Genomic DNA, 23,671 nt, shown 5'->3' on the forward strand with positions numbered 1-23,671 from the left:
AAGGCTAATTGCCAAAGAAAAAAGCCATAAATTATTAGCAAAAAGCACCAAAGGGCCTACGGTGTTCTCTACACTCTGGACAGTGTGTTAACAGGCACGTCAGTGACCTTGGTCCTCACCTCTCTCTAGGTCTAAAACGGATTGATTTCGGTTTCCCAGCTTCACTTCCTCGTGATGACTTTGAATGTCAAACTATACCCTCAAGGGCAAAAGGGGTGGGTGAGAAACACATGTCTTATGCTAAGCAACTGCATTTCTCCCCTGCTGAATACAGACTTTTGACTTAATTAAATCCGAGGAGAGATTCTAAACAAATTTCTAACTGGCTTTTTCTAGACTCTATTATCTCCCAACTTACAGAAATTCATCAACTGCCACTGAGTTCTGATATTACTGCCATCTCCCCCACCCAAAAGGTCCTCATCCTCCTCTGCATTTCCCACCCCTCCCTCCAGGCCCAGCCCACTCCCTTTACCTTCCAACCAAAGCCACTGCATTGTTGACCCACCATCACGTCTCTAAGTGGCTTCTTACTCAAGCCAGCCCCTCTGCCTAAAACGACCTTGCTACTTCCGTCGTGTCTGAAGTCTACAGCCTACTAGACTCTGTCTGCCTCGTAACCAGGTCACAGAATAAGTTTTCACTAGTTTGTGGCTTTTTGGAGGACAGGAATTACACTGCTTTTCTTTCTTTTTTTCTTTAAATCTTTCATTCCTGGGGACCTGACACAAGGCTCTGCTTAGAGAAGACACTTAATAAATTCTTACTGTTTATTGAAACTCACTGGGAGGCAGAAACATTTTCTGGGATTTCACGTAGAATTTCTAATGGATTACACAGGATGGCTGCCAGTCTCTTTATCCTTCTCAGTACAATTCATACAGTCACATTATTTTGAAAAATTAAGTTTTCCACACAGAGCAGTCATTGCCAGTACCAGCACCCTAGGTTTTCTATGGTGATTCTCGATCTGTTTGCTCAAGAATTATTGTTATTGCTCAGTCCCTGACTCAAGAATTACTGGATATCTGCTATTCAGCAGTCACTCTGCTGGGCCTTGGGATATAGAGATGAAAATATGGTCCCTGCCCTCAAGGAACAAACTGTCTACTTGGGAGAGACGCAAATAGACAAGGAATTATAATAATAGTTTATAAAGTCCTATAACGTCTATATCAAGTCCTACGAGGTATGTAAGAGGACAAACAGGGTCTACCTAGCTCAGCTTTGGGCACAAGGCTCAGTAAAAGTGGTAAGTGTCAAAAAATTTCCATGGGAGATGTTGTCTGAGATTGTCTTGAAAGTTAGTCTCAGGAGAAATAGCATGTGCAAAGGCACAGAGGCAAGTGAGAGCTCCTTACTTCTGAGCACTGCAAATGTTTTGGTATTTCTGGAATTTTCTAGGGGAGTTGCAGAACAAGAAGCAATGGCTGTACATTATAAAAGGCCTGGTATACAAGGCTAAGGAGTTTGGTCTTTAACCTACAGCTAGTTCCATGGACCCTGTGCTATCCAGACTATGAATTTACAGTTCCAGGAATCAGGCTAGTTTTGCCAAAAAATGGAACAGGCATCTTGGTGAATCCCAACAACAGCACAAACAAGTTCAGCTAATTAATCTCTTGTTGAATCTGGTAACAAAAATCACAAGCTAAAAATACTATTTTGGAAAAGGGTAAAGATATGCCTTTGCAAAGGTGCTTTCGTGGAATAATCACAGGAAAGAACTGCCCAGCCAAACTGTTTCTCAACTTGGGCTCTTTGAGAAACGCTGATGTAACAGTAAGCAGACCACTGGCTGAAAAAGTCAAGAGACGATGAACTCCATGAAGCATCACTAGACTGAACGCCCTCAGAGCAATGGTAGCATCCAGCTGTCACCAGGAGGTCCCCACTGCCTGGCACCAGGGAGGAACGTCAGGTGCTCAATGAATATTGGAGTAAATAAATAGACAAGGGAACTGACCCGTAAACATTACCCCCTCAACAGAACAGAAACAGCTGAAGCCCAGGGGGTGGGAAATCAAGCATGTTTTTAGAATTCTTGAAACGTTCTTAAGAAAAGCAGTTTCAATATAAAAAATGCATTTCCGCACAAGCATAAACACGTGACCATAAACAGTTGCTTGATGTGACTCACTCTGACTGGCACAGCCACGTAATCTGCATGAAATAACCCCAGAAATAATGGACAGCAGTGAATTACATGCCACAAAGCAGTTTTGTGAGCAAAGAATGACACAGTAAGTGTCAGCTATGTATCATGGAAGGGGCCCCGCACCAGGAGTGGAGCTGGTGTCTCAGTAAATCCATCCACATTGACTCAACTGTCTTGCCCAGGTACTGACCAGATCTCTCCTGTCATAGTGACTTAACTTCCCAGGACTTTAGCTTTCTTATCTATGAAACCAGACGGTAGGTAAGATACTCCTCAAGGTCCCTTTTGATGACAAGGAGAGGTATTTCAAGGTGTCCTCGGGGCAGCAGGTAGTCACCATACCCACATAAGCCCTGATCATGAAGGATCAACATCAGCACATGTTTCTGAGTAACTCTGATGATCATGTCACTGCCATGACATGCTGGGGTCTTGTAGGGTTAAGGGAAGGTACAGCTCATTCCCCATCTGCCAGGAATGTCTCATCTGGGTCAATTGCCTTAGAAATCACCCATATAGTAAAAAAACAGAGCTGGAACCAGAGTTCATGATTTTTAAGTGACTGGGAGAGCCCTCAGATTATCTGGGGCTTCCCTGGTAGCTCAGACAGTAAAGAATCTGCCTACAGTGTGGGAGTTCAATCCCTGGCTCAGGAAGACCCCCTAGAGAAGGGGACAGCTACCCACTCCAGTATTCTTGCCTGGGAACTCCCATGGACAGAGGAGCCTAGCAGACTACAGTCCATGGGGTCACAAAGAGTTGGACAGGACTGAGCAACTAACATTTTCACTTTCACTTTTCAGATTATCTGGTCCTCCAAGCCCAATTATGAGTTTAAGTCTGACAGCCAGTTCCTGGCTGAGACCAGAAAGGCACTTGGGGTCCTGAAGACATCCTGCTGGGACTGCCCGTGGTCTCTAACGGTGTCTAGACACTGTTCCCTCTCTGACACTCACAGGAGGTCCCCAGTGGGAGACCAATGGGAAAAATGTAAGTGAATTCCTGCTGTATGACAATATGTCTGCTTCCTATAAGAATGGCTGCAAGCCAAAAGGTCACTCAGCAGATGCCTAGTTAAGGGTCAGAGATTTCTATTCGAGAACAGACCCACCAACCCTGTCATTATGTATTTTTAACAGTTTCTTGACTCTTCAGACTTAAAGGCCAACAGCCAGAGTAGAGAATTCATGCTAAGTATGGGGAGGAATTTTTCCCGTTTCATCTTACATTATTTTCGGGCTGTGATTTGACTCTCCTCCAAAATTCTGCCAACTCCCTTTACTACCCAAGAGATATAACTTGCAACATAAACATTTATGACAGTGTGGGTAGATTATTAAGCTCCTAAGTACATGATTTTTTTTCTGCAAAGCTGACCTAGTGACTATAGTACTAGATGAATTTAGAAGGGAGACAGATCAAAAATGCAGTCTTCAACACAGCTCATGAAGAATCTCTCCTCTTTTATACAATCTGTCTGAGTTGCCAATTGACTAGCAAGTTCCTTTCAAAGTAGATCACCATAGCTGGTGTTAGAAGTGGTTTTGAATCTCTGTTAAAAAATGGTTCTCCCTCTAAGCAGCTTTATGTGGGAGTTATATGTTCTTTTTACTCTTTAAAAAAAGGGGGGCTCATGGAGAGATGGTAAAGGAATACGTCACCTTAATTATATTTTAAAAAGCCACAGGAAAATTCAGCCAACATCCTTAATGATATAATTCATTCAATTTCCAAAGAAAGGCTGTACCCACAATCAAGTGATTTTATTATGTATCATCCATAAACTCCCCCTCTTTACCAAAAGACCTTTTAAGTAGTAAACATTTCAAGATTTGAGGGCATTCCAACCTAGACAAATCTAGAATGTCATTCATTAAAATGCAAAAGTGATTCTATTTCTGGTCCTAGTAATCAACTATGGAAAGTAGTTTCAATGACAAAAAGGCCTGCAGACACATGTGGTTATAGTTTTACTAACAGGGACAATTTCTTCTCTCAGTTACATGATTACAGGTTGAGCACAAGAGTTTGGTTACTGGAAGAGAAGCTGTTAACCAACTCTTCATTAATCAAACAATCTTTATTGAGTTTACAGGTGGACACATATGCATGTCCATGCATAAAAACATAAAGCAGAAGTGGGAAAGAAAGCAGAAAGATAAAAAATGGAAAATACTGACTCAGAATATAAGCTATAGGTTTCAAATTAGAACATCATCAAAAGAAACAGTAAAAGCACTGTTTTAATGGCATTTGTATGAGTAACTGTATCTACATCTATCTGGGTATTTCTGGACCCATTTCAAATAAATACAATTTGCTAGACATAGCAGCTAAACAAAAACACACACAAAAAAATGTGGCAGTGACTACATCACACCAAGAGGCTAAGAGTTACTGGCTCCATTCAGCACAGCTTTTACCAGTATTTCCTGTAGTGGTTGTATATGCTGCCTTCAGGGACCCTGCAAAAGAATTAATCTAACATCATGCTGTGAGACAAGCAAACACAAAGAATGCAATCTCCCAATTCAGAGAAATTCCAAAAGGCATTATCTGGAGGAGGGGTGTGGAATCACTGGGGAAATCCCTACCAAAAAAAAAAAACTGGCTGGAGAATGCAAAGCAGAGTTTCAGAAATGTTTCTCCTCCCCTCTAAATGAGCATGCTACAAATATGGAAAATCTGTACACAACAGTCACAAGTAAACAATACACTTGTGAATATGCTGCATATATACAATTCTGATGGCACAGATGAATATTCTGCTCAGTAAAATGAAGAACGCCCACAGCATTTTCTCTCAAAGCTAATGTTGCTACTAATTAAAACAAAAGATTTCTAAATGCATCTGAAATGGCCTGTCTTGTGAAATGCAGGGTCTATTTCCAAGACACCCAAGCTGACTCTATAACTCTTTTCATCTTGATGAATATGTCAAGTTGAGTTGCCAAGCACCTGATAAAAATCCTTGCAATTGGAGGGGAAATAATTAAGCAAAGTAAGAAAACACCAGTAGAGTTGAAAGTCAACAACTAAACCTTAGAATCAAAGCAGAGAAGTCAGCCAGTTAAATGACAACATTGCTCCCAGCCATAACGAAGTGTAGGGAAGTATGGATATTAGAATAGCTAATGCAAACAATGATGAAAGTATTTCAAACATTATTTAATGATTCAGAGGTTACAGTATGCAAGGATCCTAATTTGTTGCTGTTATCCTATTTGCTGGTTTCACTGTGAAGCTGGGATATAATGTAAACATCTACAAATTCTTGTTCTTTGTTTTAATATATGCTTTCATGTATTTAAAAGAACCCTCCACCAAAACCAACCAAATATACCTAGGGAACAAGATAAAAGCATATGTCTGATGTCATCACCACTATTTTAAGACAAATCCACACTGAGGGTAGAAATAAAAGTGGTGAGAAAGAGCAAGCCAGTCAAGCAACTTTATGTTCCAAACTCCCAATCAACAGGGAGAAAGACCAAAAATTTCACCCCACATTTCCCCCTCCCTAGAGTTAAATGAACCACAATCAGAAAACCCACACAAAATCAAGTAAAATAACCCATCTCCAGTCCAAGACTGGAAAATAAGGAGCAGAATGAGAACTGCAAAGCTTATTCTTTGGAATGCTGCGGTGACCAAAATAATCCAAGACACCTGCTACCAAAAAAAAAAAAAAAAAAAAAGACAAGACAGACATCTCCCTATGAGAAGAGACTCCCCTTTAACCCCAGGTTCCACAAGATAGAGCTGTACTTTGTGTTCACGATGTTTCTCCTTTGGACTCCAGGAGCTGACAATAATTGACCCGAAGCTGCGGTGCCAGAGCCAGCAGCCTCAGAGACCAGGTGAAAAATCAGAACACAAATCTAAGAGTAAATGCTCTGCAACAAAACCCGCCGGCCTGATGTCACCGCAACACGCACGTTCTTCCTTCCAACCCTGCTTATGTTCTGTGAGCAAAGTCTAACCATCTAACAGCCTCCAAGCCTTTTATCTACCAGGAGGAGGATTGAAACTATGTTGTCAACTCAAAAAAACGTGCCTCTTCTCACTGCCCCACCACCCTCGGAAGAGGATGGGAAGAGACCGGTCTGCAGAACAGGCACCCTGAAATTCCAAAGAGAAAAAGGCAATGAGGTCATGCCGTCTACTCCGTCCGCCCGGCACAGGGGTCCTCCCGCCGCCGCCAATGTTACCACCCGAGTTGTAAAGCCCACGAGAAAGACGAGAAAGACGCAGGCAGGTGCTTAAGGCGCCGCTGCCCCCAGCCGACTCCGACATAACTCACACGTGTGCCGTCATCTCCGGGAAAGATGGAACAGTTCGCTAGGTGGGCCGATCAGCCCGGCCCTTCCGGATTCGGAGAGAGTGCACCTGAGCACGCCGAGGGTTCATCTCGCCCCCAGATTTGTCAGTCGCCCTGCCCGGATCCCCTGCACACTGCTGCAGTTTACCACCATGCTCACATCTCCCTGGCTGCCGCTTCAAGGACAAAGAGAGAGTGCTTCTGTTTCCATCACAGCCGAAGAGCTCCGTTTATGGCAACAATTAAACAAAACAAAAAGACAAACAAGCCAGACAAACGACCCTCCAGCATTTTCAACAGCTGCATCCCCACTCCCCACCCCCAGACGTGGACCCAGGAACACTAGAGAAACGCAGAGAGAAGGTCACTAAGCTTAGCCGGGAAGAGAGCGAGCTAGCTAAGCGTTCACTTCACTGCAGCAGGGCTGCTCATTGAATGCAAGCACTTACCATAAAAATAGAAAGAGTCAACAGAAGGAGAAGGGATCCTTCCTCAGAGTCTTAGACAGAAAGAAATCCACCGCGGAGATCTAGGCAACGGATGAGGCCAACAAAGTGATGAAAGACGAGAAAACCAACATACACAAGTTCTTCTCAGCCTCCCCAACCCCGGGCCCGCAGGCAGTTGTTTGCGCTGTAAAAGCCCTGAGAAGTCGGGAACAGGACTCTCCCGAGGACGAGCTGGAGCGCTAACAGCCTGGTGGATTTCAGAGCATCACGCCCAGGGCTCTCCTCCCCGCCCCGGGGGCAGGGGCGGCGGGGTGGGGGGAGGCTGAGCACAAGGCCGGGGTCGGAAGGTGAAGAGAGAGATGGGAAGGCACCTCTTTGGAGTGTGAGGAACTACGGGCTAGAATATCAGAATTCCCCATCAGTTATTGCCAGCGACCAATCAGCCCAGCCAGGGGGCCGTGTCAGTGTGACAAGAGAGCAGTGGATAACAGCCCGTCCTCAGCGAGGCAGGACAGCCTCCACCGGAGTTGGGCAGGATTGGCATCCTCTCCTCCTCTGCCCAGTTGCTGATAATATTTGCTTTGTTTTTAAAAATAAGACCCAAAGCCCCATAGTTATACCAACCAATCAGGAAGTTTGCTTAAGCATCCCACAGCATCTCTGCAAGAAGCCAGCCTTGAAACCCATCCTAAATGATATCTAACGGCATCTCACAGACCAGACAGCCCGGATGATGTGAGCAGAGAAGTCACCATGAGTACAATAATAACACATTGGACCATGAGCTGCTTCATGCCCAAGACACAGGATGAAATACCAGGGACCTGGATCCCAGTTTCACAAGTGAGACTTTTAGACAGAAATGGGTTAAAGATCTCTCTAAAATCTTTTCAGTTTTGATAAATTTTCTTATATAATATATAGATAGAAGTACTTATTAGAGACAGTTTATAAAGATAGTGAGATTTCTTTTTGAGGTTTCTTATATCATCTATAAGGCAGAATGCGTGGATTTGGGTAAAAATACCTGTATAATGATGAGATGGTTGGATGGCATCATGACTCGATGGACCTGAGTTTAAGTAAGCTCCAGGAGTTGGTGATGGACAGGAAAGCCTGGCATGCTTCAGCCCATGGGATTGCAAAGAGTCAGACATGACTGAGCAACTGAACTGACCTGTATAATAGTTCATAGGCACACAGAAGTTTGAAAAACTCTGAGCTAGACTAATAAAACAGGGAAATGAGCAAATTTTGTAGTACTGACTAACAAGTAAAGAATATTATACTTTTTCTGCCTGCCTTTCTTCCCATTCTACTTTAATATTGAACTGTAAACTCAGTTCATACATACTCATTCAGTTTTGGCTGTGCATGAGTGCCTGCTAAGTCACTTCCATCATGTATGACTCTCGGCGACTCTATGTCTGTGGTGATTAAATTAAATTGGGGTGTTGGTTCTAGAGTTAAATGCCAGTTGAACTGGATCCCACAGTAAAACTTCAGAAATGTTTAACTTGGGGAAATTGTCTTGGGTCATCTTTTTACCTTTGCAAGAAATATTAGCTCTTTGTACTAGCCAAGAGTTAACAGGAAGACACAAATGTGGCTGGGTTGGTTTGTTTTCAGGTGGTGTACATGACAGAGTCTTTAATTTTATTTCAGCTTTTTCCTACAACTTGAACGATCATTTAGACATTGTGTTGCAGTCTGAACCCAGACTCAAGCTAACTTTGGGAAGCCTGAATACTGCTGAGTAAAAGGAAGCACTATGGATGGGAAACGGGTTTCGAGAAGAATGGATACATGTATGTGTAAGGCTGAGTCCCTTTGTTATTCATCTGGAACTACCACAACATAGTTAATTGGCTATACCCCTATACAAAATAACCTGAAGTGACCTAGCAGCAGCAGCAGCAGCAGCAATACGAAATAAAAAGTTTACAGTTTGGAAAAAAAATAAACATCTCAAAAAAAAAATTTTTTTTTTTAAGCAGAATTGCAGGCGAAAAAAAGAAAAGGGCTAAATTCCAAGGAAACAGTTAACTCACTACTCAAATGAGTTACAGCAGGAAGCCATAAAAATATTCCACAAAGATGAACAGAATAAAATGAAATTTTTGAAATGAAAAAAAACTTGATTTCATCAGGTTCATCCTATGTATATTATACAAGGAAAACCTGCCTGGGAGATTCAGTCTCAAATTGTGTTGTGTTACTCACTTCGGTTCCACTCTAATCAGCAAACTTTTAACCACATGATCAGGCAGCACAGAAATAAAAGAAGTGGGTCCTGCCTTCAAGAAGTTTATAGTCCCATGGACTAAACAAAATCTTTTCAAAATTTCAACACTGCAATTCTTGCCACGACAGAAAATGTTCTACTGTTTTAATGTCTCTTAGATAAAACCAAGCCATGAATTTGGATTTTGGATTCAAAGTTCTAAATTAGCCTAATAACGTGTTTTCCATAAGCAAAATCATTTGAGAACTATAAATGCACCATTTATTTTTTTAATTAAATTATGAAAAGGTTTTTTAACTGAATGTTTGCTTTTATCAGCATCAACAGTTTCTGATGCTGCAAAAACACGGACAGCATAACAAAGAACATATTTAATAAGGGAATATTATTTAAAGCTACCAAAGTAATTGAGATTAATACTGTTTATGGAACAGGTTCAATACCTTGAGTACACAGGGTTACAATGACGCATGAAAATGATAAGACTACAAAAGTACAAATTACTTAGCTGATTAAATAATTGCACATCTCTATAACAATTTGGTCAATGAAAACAAGTATTCCACAGTCACTTACTCAAATGCAATTAATTTTTTAAATTTGGCCTTCACTCCTACCTCCTCAAAAGACAGAAATACCTCCCATTTCAGGTAGCAACAATTAATTGTTTAAATCACAAAATACTTATCGAAGTCAATTAAACTACAACAATTTCAGGGACTGTATCTTGCTCACTGGAGTAACAGTACTTAAATGTTAGTAGGCCATTTCAATGGACAAGAGAATTTGGCTAAAATTCTGCACTAATATGATTTAATGCCTTTTTAAAAACAGACAACAAGATACTTTGAATTACGTACCTATACCTGCCATTTATTTGAAAGAAAACAAAGCTCTTTCAGGAAATTTGCTTCCAAGTAGCTCGCTGACTTGGAGAAGGGAACAACAGAGGATGAAATGGTTGGATGGCACCACCGACTCAATGGACATGAGTTTGAGTAATCTCCAGGAGATGGTGATGGACAGGGAGGCCTGGCATGCTGCAGCCCATGGGGTCACAGAGTCGGACATGACTGAGTGACTGAACTGAACTGAGCTCACTGACAGAGCTGTATTAATCCTGAAAGTCAAGGATTCTTCAAGCTCAGTCTTTAACACTGATCCTGGATTCCACTCTCTGTAACCAATCTGAATAGAAAAAGTAAAAACATACCTATTTCCTAGATCACCAAGGAGGCAAATGGCTGTGTAATTCCAATTTTGACATCAGACACTTAACAGGAGACATGAGAATCAAGGATTTTCTTTTTCACTGAGGTACAGTTGATTTACAATATTCTATTAGTGTCAGTTGTACAATAGTGAGTCAAAAGTTGTGTAGATTATACTCCATTTAAAGTTATAGAATATTGACTGTATTTCCTGTGCTGTACAATATATCCTTGAAGACTGTATTTTATACATAGGAGTTTGTGCCGCTTAGTCCCCTACCCCTATTTGGCTCCTCTCCACTACCCTCTCCTCACTGGTAACTACGAGGTTATTCTCCATATCTGTGAATCTGTTTCCGTTTTTTTATATTCATTCATTTGTTAGATTCTACATATAAGTAATAACATATTGTATTTATCTACAGATTCAATGCAATCCCTATCCAAATACCAGTGACATTTTTCACAGAACTAGAACAAAGGATCCTAAAGTTTGTATGGAAATACAAAATAGGCAAAGCAATCTTGAGAAAGAAGAACAGAACTGGAGGAATCACACCCCATAACTTTAGACTATATACCAAAGCTATAGCAATAAAAACACTATAGTACTGGCATCAAAATAGATGCACAGATCAATAGAAAAGGAGGAATTTTAAACAATATTCTGCCAATCACTGGTTTTGAAAACTAAGTTATAATCTCCCTAAAATAAAGCCTGCACCTCTCTTACCTAAATTCTATCAACTGGTGTTTAAAGGAGCTAATATTTACTGAAACTTCATTTGTGCCAGAATTTGTTGCAGTGGTTTCATACCTTCCTTTAGTCTTCACAGCACTCACAGGACATGAATTTTATCTTCATTGAAATAACTGAGATACAGAGAGTTGAAAGCTTTCACAAGGGGCAATGTCAGTATATGAACCACCAGAATAGCCTCAAAATGTGGCCTCTCTTCCATGGAAACACTGATATGAACATGGAAGACTCCCCGCAGATGTTTTTGACTGAATGTAGAGATTATCTGGGGACCCTTCCCATGGTGTTACATGTATTTGGGTGAAAGAAGAATGAAACAAATTCAAGCTAAAGCAGAAAAACTCATTTTACTTCAGAGATTAAATGTAGCCCTTCTCTGCAACCGAAATAAATTATTGATGCTTATAATTTAAAAATTAAAGAGCAAGCAAACTGTATTTGTTGATTTTTTAAATAATTATGACCCTACATTACATTTTAAAGCCAGGATGAGTGGTCCTCAGTTAATTAAAAAAAAAAAGTGAAAGGAAAGAGTATTTTAGAAATGTGTGGGATCTGAAAGAAACATTATAGTCCTTTATCTAATATCTAAATTCTCCTTCAGCATTCAGCAGGAGGCCTGAAACACAGAGAACAAGTTGCTCTGCTAATGTTTCCCTACCAGAGGTCACTGGCTGAGAATAATCTCCCCAAAGTGCTTAGTAGGCGGGCTTTCAAATTTGCAACAACAGTTCCAAATAAATAATCTGCAGGACATAAATATCGTCATGGCATCCAACTCTTCAAAAATTTGACTGCACTCACCATTTCTCAGCCAGAAGATTCCTATGGGATCAAAGATCAAATCATATAGAAAGAATCTGTAAGATTACAGTCTTATAACATTTCCTCCTTTTTTTGAGGATGAAAAAAAAAATCAACAGATGCGTTGAAGAGTCAGGGAAAATTGGGCTAAGTGTAGGGAGGCCAAAATAAGGAGCAAGTGTCTGTGTACCAACGTAGCACTTGGTGTGTATGTTAAAAATACAATCAGTGTGCCTTCACAGCCAATCAGTCCCTCAGCCCCAGGGTTACTGCCCTATGTCTTCAACACATAATTAGGGATTACAACTGATTCAGCACTTTGTTCTTTCTCCTTCACTACTACAATAGTTTCTAGCCTTTCCTCTGTTCCAGTCCCATTGCCCTTTGCAAATGGCACTTGTTTTCTAAAACACAGAAAATACAATCACATCATCCCCTTACTAGTAAACCTGGGATGGTCAAGCCAAATACAGCACCGCCTGAGCCTGGCATTCAAGGCTCTCTACAGACAGCCTCCATCTACAGCCTCCTTTCCCATAATTAGTTCCTATATATTCCTATATATACAGTCAATGAATGCCTATTCCTCAAAGTCACCATGCTCTTTTATCATGGTATTCTTATCTGTTTTTGCTGGAATAATCTTCCTGCTTCCCTCCTGGAGAAAGCCAAATATTCATCCTTCAAGGCCTAGTTCACTGTCATCATCTTGGTGAGGTCTTCTCCAAATTCCCCAAAGTAACTTAATTACTTCTTCCTTTGTATTTCCAGGGCATTTTTTCTAGTCCTGTATCATAGGGTAAGAAACACTGTGCTAAGTTAGTAATTTCAACCTATTTCACTATAATCCTTTGATAGTCCTAGTGCTTGACACACAATAGAAGCTCAACAAACCCAGGAGAGGAAGTCTATATTTTATGCCTCTTATTCACAATCAAAAGCACTTTGAAAAAAAAAAAGGACATATTTGTTTTTTGGAAGTCTGAAGGACGACAAGCTTATGAGCCATATTTATGTCCTCTTTCAATCAGGAGTTTCTCTGGCTTAAGGAAAGGGCCCTTGATTAGAATCAGAAGAGCCAAATCCCAACCTTGTCTTGTGTCACTTCAGGTTAATTTCTTAACCTAAAGAAAAAGAAAACGTGTCCTGCTTACCTTTGAGGGTTCTTCTGAGCCACAAACGACGAACTATGTGGTAAAGTACTTATAAAGTATATAGTAGGAGGTATTGTTATCACCACTGCTGTCGTCATTGTTTGATAATAGTTAATATCCCAAAGCCATCACATAATTTAAGGGAAGCCAGCCTAGGAGTCCAATGACTCAGCACTTAGTCATTCCAAGTGCCTTGCTCCAGTTCTGCTGGTCTGCAGTTAGGGTGCAGTGGAAGAGTGGAACGGCCCTGACTTGGGCCCTAGCTCTGTAGATCTGCTCCCTGATACCCAGTCCCCTCTTCTAGGAAATGGAAGGAACAACACGTAACTTACTGCACTGTTAAATGAGATGGGATATATGTCTACTTGTAGTATACACACATCTGTTTCATTTCAGTCTCTAGTAAGCCTTCCATGATTGGTCAGAGAAAAAAAGCCACATCTCCCTCCCTCTACAGTATCTACATACACCCCAGTCATGGCCCTCTTTCTGTTTCTTGAACTTGCGAGCTCATTCCCACCCCAGGCGCTGAGTATGGCTTTCCTCTGCCTCATCCTTTTCTTTAGATCCTGGCATGGCTGCTTGGAAAGGCTTCCTTGACCCTGTCTATCATTTTCTCAGCATATCATTTTCTTCACTCTTATCATTTACCTCTGACAACATTTACTTCCATCTGTTACCATTTATTTGATTGCCTATTTCTCCTCTGCAATATAACATATGTTCCTCTCCAGCAAGACTGTTTTTGTGCTTTTCATTGTGTCCCCAGAGCCTAACATAATGTCCAGAACATAATATACACTCAGTATCCACTTCCTGAATATTTACAGCATGACCAATATTTGGACAACTATTCCATATTTTTCTCCATCACAACAAAATCCCAGTTATTTTGACTCTTATAGGGGAATGAAACCTTGCAATTAATATGGTATTCAGGGTAATACCCCAGTGTTCCAGTTTATTATAGGTATTTAATTAATGTGTAACACTCATTAACAGACCTTAAAACGCTAACCAGGTGCAAGGGGTACCTAGAATCAATGTTTAACTCCTACTTCCATTAGAAATAGGAATTACCAAGATTGGCACGATGATCTTCACTCTCATAACTGGAAATGAAACACTGAGCTAAAAAGTTAAATTATGTTTATTTGATGTCAGGAGGTTTACTGGATCCTTATTTTTCATTCTCCTTCCCTTACTTTATGTTAAAATTACTCTGGTCCAAGCTGATCCCAAGAAGAAATTGACAAGGTCCTTGGTTTCCAAAGCATTAACTAGAACAAATGGCTTTTTTATCAGGAGCACAGGAACCTAGACAATTTCTCTTTCCTCCCAAGAAGCTATCTGGAAAGGCAAAATACAGAAATCCTCCCAAACCTGACCATATCATCACTGTTTCTGACTAGCCCAGCCCAAGAGGGGGCCTAATAAATAAATAATCATGGCAATTGTGTATAATATATGAAGGGTACTTTCCACCGGTCATCTGGAAAGACATAGTTTTCAATTAGAGTATTTTTCAATTAACAATACTGCACCAGTATACCAAATGACCATATGAATTTGTCACTGGCAGAAAACATGTAGTTTTTTGTTTTATTTTGTTTTGTAAAGGAACAAATGTTTGAGACCCAATGCCAAATACATCTTTTTCTCCCAAATTTTCCTCTAGCTTTCTTTTTCTCCACTTAAGAGCATCGCTATCTACTCTACTGCCCAAAGAAATTAACATTTATTGAACTCTTACATGGAAGACTATTCAGGTCACTCTCGGTTCAGTTGCTCAGTTGTGTCTGACTCTTTGCAACCCCATGGACTGCAGCATGCCAGGCCTCCCTGTCCATCACCAGCTCTGGGAGTGTACCCAAACTCATGTCCATTGAGTCGGTGATGCCATCCAATCATCTCATCCTCTGTCGTCTCCTTCTCCCACCTTCACTCTTTCCCAGCATCAGGGTCTTTTCCAATGAGTTGGTTCTTCGCATCAGGTGGCCAAAGTATTGGAGTTTCAGCTTCAGCATTAGTCCTTCAAATGAATATTCAGGCCTGATTTCCTTTAGGATGGACGGGTTGGATCTCCTTGCAGTCCAAGGGACTCTCAAGAGTCTTCTCCAACACCACACTTCAAAAGCATCAATTCTTCAGCACTCAGCTTGCTTTATAGTCCAACTCTCACATCCATACATGACTACTGGAAAAACCATTGCTTTGACTAGATGGACTTTGTTGGCAAAGTAATGTCTCTGCTTTTTAATATGGTGTCTAGGTTGGTCATAACTTTTCTTCCAAGGAGCAAGCGTCTTAATTTCATGGCTGCAGTCACCATCTGCAGTGATTTTGGAGCCCCTCCAAAATAATAAAGTCTCTTACTGTTTCACCCAGGTCACTTTACAGGGTACCTAGAAATCTCAGCATCATCCTTGCTTTAACTCATCTTGTCTGTATTGCCTCCTTTCCTCCAATATCTCCTCACTCTCACCACCCTAGCCTAGCTACAAATTCTTCCCTCAGCTTAATAGTTCCAGAAGCAGACTCCGTGCCTTGCACCTCCCTCTGTCCAAGGCATTCTTTGCAGCTACCTGAGGATTTTTAAGTGAAAACACCAGCTTGCCCTCTCCCACTGAAACCTCTTCTCTGCTTCATCACCATGTTCAGGATGAAGTGCACTCCTTCCCTGATTACGTGAGAGCCCCCCAGGACTCTTCCACTTTTCCTCCCCCATCACTCCCATTTACCTTCCTCTTGTACCTTGACATTTTAAACAGCCCTAATACTCAGTTCCAGCATTCACCAACCTGTTTAAAATGTCAGGGTCCTGGCACAACCTTTTCCCAATGTTTAGAACTTCTTGTCCCAGCCCCATTCCTCCTGAATTCTTACTTATTCTCTAAGACCCAACCCAAGCCTCTCTCTCCTCTTCCAGGCTTTTCCTGACACTCCCTCCTCGAACCCAGGTCTTCTGCATTGCAGGTGGATTCTTTACCAGCTGAGCCACAAGGAAAGCCCAAGAATACTGGAGTGGGTAGCCTATCCCTTCTCCAGCAGATCTTCCTGACCCAGGAATCTAACCATGGTCTCCTGCATTGCAGGTGGATTCTTTACCACCTGAGCTACCAGGGAAGCCCTATCCTCTAATAGAGTTCATCATCAAGTGATAGCTCTGATTACACAGCATTATAACTGTGTTATTATCTGATTCCTTCAGGAGAGTCCTAGTCTTGAGTTTTATTCATCTTTGCATCCCCAGAGACAAACCTCTGGAGACTCTCACATAAGTGGTTCTAGAAAGACTGGGCTTTCATGTACATCTTACTCGACTGTTCCCTGAGGAATGGAAGAAAATTTCACCTATCTTTCTAACCTCTCTGTTTATTGCAATGCCTGGCATCGATGAATGCTCAGTGCATGTTTGGGGAATTCTTCAAATATCATTGGCCAAAAAACCTCTTCAGTTCAGAAAATTAAAAAATCCCTCTGAGCTAATTTCTAATTAGCTCATTTTTTTAAGTTTAAATATAAAAATTCTCCTTTTTAAAATTATAAAACACCACAGGCATTAACTTACTCCATGAATTTTCAATTTCTGAAACTCCTGATTTTTAATTGTAATTCAACTAACTGGGGCATCTTGCAGATAACTGAAGCATTCCAAACATCCCTTCTACTTTGAATTGTCAGGCAGAGGAAAGATTGTCGATTCTCTCAGGCAGAAGGGGCTTCTTGAAGACATTTCACTAGCATTTAAGTTTGGAGGGGAAATAGCCCTGTCTACCCAAGTAGAGAATTTCACTGTTGAAACTGGGGTTGCTAATGTTCCTTAGAAGTTCAGTTCCACACTCAACATACAGGCATTCTTATAAGAAGGGCTGTGGTTTGATGGCATAGGGTGAAACCTGGGGCTTGCAATGGACTCTCCACACCAGCCAGAGGACTATTGTTTCATCACCTACTCCCCTTACAGAAAATTAGCTATGATGTAGTCAAAGAACCAGAATAACACCCCCTCTCCCCTGCCAATAGCTGCACTAGCCATCAGCTCCTAAAGAGCTAATCTCCCTTTGGGATGGCTGAACGGAGAACATCCATATCAGTAAGGGAGGCCCACTCAAGACATTGCAGACACCTGGCCAAGTCAGCTGTTGGGGGGTGAGGGAGGGAGGCCAGAATACTTGCATCCTCCCAGTGTTGTTGATCCATAACAGACAACCAAGAATGAGCCAAAATATCAGTGCTACAGATGTGATCATCTAGTCTGCTTTTTATACCATTTCCCCTCATTTCTCTGAAACCAATTTTGAGTTCTATTATTTGCGCTGAGAGGAGAAAGCAGAACGATCATTGTAAAGGACTAGGGCATGCTCATACTTTGGTAAAATGGAACTAGGCCATATATTGACCATTCTACAACTTTGTAGAGATGGATTTTTCCATTTATGAATTTTTAAGGAGTCCCTTGGAGACTCCGGTTCAATTCCTGAGTCGGGAGGATCCCCTGGAGAAGAGACAGGCCACCCACTCCAGTGTTCTCTGGCTTCCCTTGTGGCTCAGTTGGTAAAGAATTCTGCCTGCAAGGCCAGAGACCTGGGTTCAGTCCTTGGGTTGGGAAGATCCCTTGGAGAAAGGCTACCCACTCCAGTATTCTGGCCTGGAGAATTCCATGGACTGTATAGTCCATGGGGTCGCAAAGAGTCGGACATGACTGAGCGACTTTCACTTTCACTTTGAACCTCCAACATGAATAAGTCTGTATTGCAGGTGGGAATGCAGAGTGGTACAGCCATTTTGGAAGATAGCTGACTAGATTTTTACAAAACAAAATACATTCTTATACTCTTACCATAAAATCCAGCTATTATAGTATACTCCTTGGTATATACCCAAATGAGTTAGAAGCCTATGCCCACATCAAAGCCTGCATGTAGATATTTATAGCAGTTTTATTCATAAACGCCAAAAGTTGGAAGCAACCAAGATGTCCCTCAATGGGTGAATGGATAAATAAACTGGTACAGACAATGGAATATTGTTCATCACTAAAATGGAATGAGTTATCAAGCCATGGAAAGCCATGAAGGAACCATAAATGGACACGGGGACACCTAACTTTATTGCAGTTCACTGTAGTTTGCAGATAGTTCATTGTTTGCTTCTTTTTACAAACTGGAGGTTTGTGGCAACCTGATTTGTCAAATGATATTAGCATTTTCTTGCAAGAAATTTAATTAAGGTATGCTGCTGCTGCTGCTAAGTTGCCTCAGTCGTGTCCGACTCCGTGCGACCCCAGAGACGGCAGCCCACCAGGCTCCCCCGTCCCTGAGATTCTCAAGGCAAGAACACTGGAGTGGGTTGCCATTCCCTTCTCCAATGCATGAAAGTGAAAAGTGAAAGTATAAGTCGCTCAGTCATGTCTGACTCTTAGCGACCCCAGGGACTGCAGCCTACCAGGCTCCTCCGTCCATGGGATTTTCCAGGCAAGAGTACTGGAGTGGGGTGCCATTGCAGTTTTTAAATATGATGCTACTGCACACTTAATGGACTATAGTGTAAATATAACCTTTATATGGACTAGGAAACAAAAATTGTGTATTTGCTTTCTGAAAAGGCTACATACTATATGATTTCAACTAAATGACATTCTGGAAAAAGCAAAACTATGGAGACAATAAAAAAAATCAGAGGCTACCACAGGTTAAGTGGGAAGTGGGTAAGAAGAGATAAAGCACTGAGGACTTTCAGGGCAGTGAAACTATTCTGTAAGATCCTGTCAGATACATGGTATCACACCATTGTCCAAAACCACAGACCACACCACCAAGAGTGACCCCTAATGTAAACTCCAGACTTTGGGTGATAATGTGTCAATGCAGGTTCATCAACTGTAACAAATATACCAGTGGGGGAAGCTGTGGGGACAAGGTCGGGGAGAGAGCAGACAGGAATTCTAACTTTCTGCTCAATTTTGCTGGAAACCTAAAAACTTAAATAGACTTTTTCTTTCCTTTTAATACAAAAAAAAATTTCTTGAAGACTAAGCAACTAGGTAGCCTTTATGAATTTCAGTTGTCTTATTAAGTTGAGTATGTCTGGAAAACAAACCATTGAAAAAGAGGAAGAAAGAGGGATCCCATAAACTGCACAAAGCAAAAACGTTCTAAGATATTCACTGTGGCAAATGCTCAGATAAATTGCATGGCCATGTTCTGACAACTCAGAATTCCAAACAGAATGTTATATTGACTGGAATATTTCATTGATACAGTTTCCATCATCAAGGACTAGCAAACCAGAACACTGAATACACTGTGAATTTCAATAACATGCTGAAAGGAAACAAAAAATTGTTTCTTTTTTTTCCCCTTTTACATTTATATTATTGCCCAGGTCCAAAACAGAAAAAACAATCTGTTAAGAAAAGAGCAGGCAGGTCCCTATGTAGAAGTGTAGTAACAGAGATTTGGCTAGACGTATAAACCATTGAAGTTCACCTGTAATTGCAGGAAAATAAGGAATGAAACAAATGTCTTCAGACGAGTTAGAGGTGCTATGTCTAGAGAAAAGGAAGAATAAAGGATAAAATGATGAGAAAAGCTTAAGGTAAGCATGTGGGGGGTGACACAGAAGTGAATGCAACAGTCACTGTTACCCTGAAGTTCAAGTAATGGTAGGTAAAAAAAATTTTAAAAAGAGTGTTGCTGACCCTTGAACAACTCAGGGGTTGTGGTGCCAACCCTCGACGCAACTGAAAATCCATATATGATTCATAATCAGCCTCCTGTATAGGGTTCCTCGGAGAAGGCAATGGCACCCCACTCCAGTACTCTTGCCTGGAAAATCCCATGGACCCAGGAACCTGGTAGGCTGCAGTCCATGGGGTCGCTAAGAGTCGGACAAGACTGAGCGACTTCACTTTCACTTTCACTCTTCACTTTCATGCATTGGAGAAGGAAATGGCAACCCACTCCAGTGTTCTTGCCTGGAGAATCCCAGGGATGGGGGAGCCTGGTGGGCTGCTGTCTCTGGGGTCGCACAGAGTCGGACACGACTGAGGCGACAACAGCAGCAGCATAGGGTTCCTCAGCACCCACAATTCCCCATCAGAGGATTCAGATCATTTGGCCCTGAGGTGTTACATGGATTTTTATTTTTTAAAAAAGTATAAGTAGACCTACGCAGTTCTAGACCATTAGATCATTCAGGTATGACCTAACTCAAATCCCTTATGTGTATACAGTGGAAGTGGCAAATAGATTCAGGGGATGAGATCTGATAGAGTGCCTGAAGAACTATAGACGGAGGTTCATGACATTGTACAGGAGGCAGGGATCAAGATCATCCCCAAGAAAAAGAAATGCAAAAAGGCAAAATGGTTGCCTGAGGAGGCCCTACCAATAGCTGTGAAAAGAAGAGAAGCGTAAAGCAAAGGAGAAAAGGAAAGATATACCCATTGAACGCAAAGTTCCAAAGAATAGCAAGGAGAGGTAAGAAAGCCTTCCTCAGTGATAAATGCAAAGAAATAGAGGAAAGCAACAGAATGGGAAAGACTAGAGATCTCTTCAAGAAAATTAGAGATACCAAGGGAACTTTTCATGCAAAGATGGACTCAATAAAGGACAGAAATGGAATGGACCTAACAGAAGCAGAAGATATTAAGAAGAGATGGCAAGAATACACACAAGAACTATACAAAAAGATCTTCACGACCCAGATAATCATGAAGGTGTGATCACTCACCTAGACCCAGACATCCTGGAATGTGAAGTCAAGTGGGCCTTAGGAAGCATCACGTCAAACGAAACTAGTAGAGGTGATGGAATTCCAGTTGAGCTCTTTCAAATCCTAAAAGATGATGCTGTGAAAGTGCTACCCTCAATATTCCACCAAGGTTGGAAACCTCAGCAGTGGCCACAGGACTGGAAAAGGTCAGTTTTCACTCCAATCCCAAAGAAAGGCAATGCCAAAGAATGCTCAAACTACTGCACAATTGTAATCATCTCACATGCTAGTAAAGTAATGCTCAAAATTCTCCAAGCCAGGCTTCAACAGTATGTGAATAATGAACTTACAGACATTCAAGCTGGATTTAGAAAAGGCAGAGGAACCAGAGATCAAATTGCCAGCATCCTCTGGATCATCAAAAAAGCAAGAGAATTACAGAAAAACATCTATTTCTGCTTTATTGACTATGCCAAAGCCTTTGACTGTGTGGATCACAACAAACTGTGGAAGATTCTGAATGAGATAGGAATACCAGACCTCTTGACCTGCCTCCTGAGAAATCTGTATGTAGGTCAAGAAGCAACAGTTAGAACTGGACATGGAACAACAGACTGGTTCCAAATCAGGAAAGGAATACGTCAAGGCTGTATATTGTCACTCTGCTTATTTAGCTTATATGCAGAGTACATCAAGAGAAATGCTGGGCTGCAGAAAGCACAAGCTGGAATAAAGATTGCTGGGAGAAATATCAATAACCTCATATATGCAGATGACACCACCCTTATGGCAGAAAGCAAAGAAGAACTAAAGAGTTTTTTGATGAAAGTGAAAGAGGAGAGTGAAACAGTTGGCTTAAAACTCAACACTCAGAAAACTAAGATCATGGCATCTGATCCCATCACTTCATGGCAAACAGATGGAGAAACAATGGAAACAGTGGCAGACTTTATTTGGGGGGGCTCCAAAATCACTGCAGATGGTGACTTCAGCCATGAAATTCAAAGACGCTTGCTCCTTGGAAGAAAAGTGATGACCAACCTAGACAGCATATTAAAAAGCAGAGACTTTACCTTGCCAACAAAGGTCCATCTAGTCAAAGCTATGGTTTTTCTAGTAGTCATGTATGGATGTGAGAGTTGGTCTATAAAGCTGAGCACCAAAAAACTGATGCTTTTGAACTGTGGTGTTAGAGAAGACTCTTGAGGGTCCCTTGGACAGCAAGGAGATCCAACCAGTCCATCCTAAAGGAAGTCAGTCCTGAATATTCATTGGAAGGACTGATGCTGAAGCTGAAACTCCAATACTTTGGCCACCTGATGCGAAGAGCTGACTCATTGGAAAAGACCCTGATGCTGGAAAGATTGAAAGCAGGAGAGGAAGGGGACAACAGAGGAGAGATGTTTGGATGGCATCACCAACTCAATGGACATGAGTTTCGGTAAACTCCAAGAGCTGGTGATGGACAAGAAGGCCCGGCATGCTACAGTCCATGAGGTCGCAAAGAGTCGGACGTGACTGAGTGACTGAACTGAACTGACACAGTTCAAATCCACATTATTTAAGCGTCAACTATACATAGCTACAACTGATGTTGGCAAATGAATAAGCTCTAAAACAGAGGTGAGAGCAGCATCAACAGACTGGGAGGGTCCTGGAGGGTTTTAGGAGACCCTCTGAAGAGGGAAGACTTGTCTGGGCTTCAGGAAAAAAGAGCAGGATTTCGGCAGGAAGGAAGAATCAGCCAGGAGGGTTTTTCTGCTACAGTTACGGCCAGAAGATAAGAGAACTGGATCAGGAGTGGATACATTTGTTCATTCATACATTCAACAAATACCTGTAAGCATCTGCCAGTGACAGATATTGTAGATGATGGAAGACATGAAAAGCAGTGATGAAACTACACACAACTTGAACATTAGGTTGCACTGGCTGTGGGCAATGCAGAACCCAGGGAGCTGGAGGCCCTGCGTGCTCTGCTCATCCTGATTCTTCTATTCCTTCTAGTTTCCTTTCTCATACAGAAGCTGGTAAGGCAAGATCCATCTTCCGGACTCCTTAAAGCTAGGACTCTGAAGGAGAATTCAGATCCACTAATTCAATGCACTTGTATGAAACTCAGAAGGTGGAAAGCAGATGAAGACTGCCTTCCTGAGACCTTTTGACTGAGATCCATTTTGACAAGTAAAATCTGATGTGTAAGGTTTTCCTGCAGCACAATTCTAGAGTCCATTATTTTTCTGGCGAGGAAAGGCAGTCGAGAGGTGTAGAGCCGTTGGCTTCCTGATCCATGAACAGCTACAGCCAGTTCTCAAATCCAGACACCTAGGAGGGCCTGAGAGGCAGACATTGGGTGTATTCTTCCTCTCCCTGTTCTTCTAACCCTCCTCTGATTTTATAACCCCTAACCTCCATAGGAAATCCTTTTTCCGGTTAAAATACCCAGAGTAGCCTCTTTTCCACACTGAATCTTGATAGGTACAGATTTTTTGACCATGAAAACTAAATAGTTTTTACCCACCAATTACAGAAAGTTGGGGTCACAGTTTTAGCTCCTGATACAAAGTGAACTAGGAGGCAAGTTTACATCCGTCAGATGTATAACAACTAATGGACTGACTTTTTAAATCCAGGGTATCTTTTTTTTTTTTTTTCTTTTGCCTTTATCTTTATTATTTTTTTTTTTGGCATTTTTTTTTTAAATTTTATTTTTATTTTTATTTTTTTTAATTTATTTATTTATTTTTAATTTTTACTTTACAATTCTGTATTGGTTTTGCCATACATTGACATGAATCCACCACAGGTGTACATGCCTTCCCAAACATGAACCCCCCTCCCACCCCACCC

The 23,671-nt window shown here is 41.4% G+C and overlaps 1 protein-coding gene across 4 annotated transcripts in view; it reads right to left on the reverse strand.

The window, feature by feature from the left end:
• The window catches only part of ANO4 (anoctamin 4), a 356,708-nt gene extending 349,573 nt beyond the window's left edge, over positions 1 to 7,135 (reverse strand). For all 4 annotated transcript variants that reach the window (XM_040234899.1, XM_040234898.1, XM_040234897.1 and 1 more), the window contains exon 1: positions 6,929 to 7,135. The gene's annotated coding sequence lies outside the window, so the exon portion shown is untranslated. The remainder of the gene's footprint in view (positions 1 to 6,928) is intronic.
• Between the last annotated feature and the right edge of the window lie 16,536 nt (positions 7,136 to 23,671).

The sequence above is a fragment of the Oryx dammah genome, unplaced genomic scaffold (assembly GCF_014754425.2).
Source record: "Oryx dammah isolate SB20612 unplaced genomic scaffold, SCBI_Odam_1.1 HiC_scaffold_29, whole genome shotgun sequence".
Taxonomy (NCBI): domain Eukaryota; kingdom Metazoa; phylum Chordata; class Mammalia; order Artiodactyla; family Bovidae; genus Oryx; species Oryx dammah.